A 1,757-nucleotide genomic window follows, 5' to 3' on the forward strand; every position below is an offset into this window, starting at 1 on the left:
CACAACTTCCATAAGAAAAATCCTCTGCATGGACCGGTGTCTGGAAGGAAAACCCAAACTGCAATTGAGCAATTGCCAGACACGCAGTGTGGACAAGCCTGAAAGTTAAAAACTGCAAGAGGACTAGTTATCAGGGCCCCCCCCACACACAAACTTTGATGAGTTTTACGTCCAGAAGTTCTACAGGTTCTCACAGTAAATATTAGACAAAAATCCCCTCATACTTCCAGCACGCAAAGGGAAAAAGTAACCATTTTAAATACACCGGAGCATTCTGTTCTTAACAAAGCCTGCCTTTAGGAGAAACTATCTTACCAGAGCCTAAACTACTGGGCTTTTAACCAGAGGTTAAACTACTGTGGTTTTAGCCAGAGCCTAACCAGCCTAAGGGGAAAGGAAATACCAAACTCTAGCTCCCTCTAGCCATCCTGTCTCACCTAAGAGGAAAAAGAGAAAAAGAGCAAAGAAAAAACTCAGAACCATTTGTGAAGTTCACAGCTCAGGGGCTCAGGCTAACTAGAGCAGGAGTTCCCAACCTACGGGGAGTTGTATAATTATCTCATTATATATTACAATGTAATAATAATAGAAATAAGGTGCATAATAAATGGAATGTGCTTGAATCATTCTGAAACTATCACCTGCTCCCTGGTCTGTGGAAAAATTGTCTTCCATGAAAATGGTCCCTTGTGCCAAAAAGGTTGGGGACAGCTGTACTGGAGGACTGAGACCTAATCATAAGACTATAGAACATTTCCCCTTTCCCCACACCTCACCACTACATTAATAAAGGCCCATTTACTGCATTTCTTTTATTGAGTTGCTTTAACAACCAGCATACCAAGCCCTGCTTTCAACAAAAATTACAAGTCATACGAAAAGACAAAAAACAGTTTTAAGACATAGCAAGCATCCGAACTAGACTCAGATATGGCAGGGATATTGCAATTATCAGACTGTGAATTTGAAACAACTATGATTATTATGTTAAAGGCTCTAGTGGAAAAGTAGACAACATACTAGAACAGATGGATAAAGTAAGAGGAGAGAGAGAAATTTTTAAAAAGAATTAAAAAGATTCTGAAATAAAAAAAAAGAATTAAAAAGAAATGCTAGAGATAATACACACACACACACACACACACACACACACACACAACAAACTAAACCCATCACAACAATGCTGTAACAGGAATAAAGAATGCTTTTGATGGACTCATTACGGCTAAGGAGAGAATCTCTGAGTTTGAGGATATGTCAATAAAATCTTCCAAAAATGAAAAGCCAGGGGAAAAGAAAGAAACAACAAAGAGGAAAACCAGAACAAAATATCCAAAAACTGTGGGATAGCTACTAAAGGTGTGACATGCATGTAATGGGAATACCCGAGGAGAAAAAAAAGAGAAAGGAACAGAAGAAATATTTGAAGAAATAAAGACTGAGAATTTTCCCCAAATTAAGTCAGACACCAAACCACAGATCTAGGATGCTCAGAGAATACTAAGCAGGATAAATACCAAGAAACCACCCTAGGCATATCATATTTAAACTTTTGAAAAATCAAAGATAAAGAAAAATGCAATAAAAAAAACATTAAACTCTCCCCAAACATTCTTTCCATTGGTTTTAGGTAGTCTCTTACTACTTTAATCTCAATCCACCACTCTCTTCTTCAAAAGAAGTAAAAGATATGAGATTATTTACTTAAGTCAAATAAACAATTAGTGTATTTACTATTAGGCATTACAGAAGTCATT

This window comes from Propithecus coquereli, unplaced genomic scaffold (assembly GCF_000956105.1).
Source record: "Propithecus coquereli isolate 6110/MARCELLA unplaced genomic scaffold, Pcoq_1.0 Scaffold174, whole genome shotgun sequence".
NCBI lineage: Eukaryota > Metazoa > Chordata > Mammalia > Primates > Indriidae > Propithecus > Propithecus coquereli.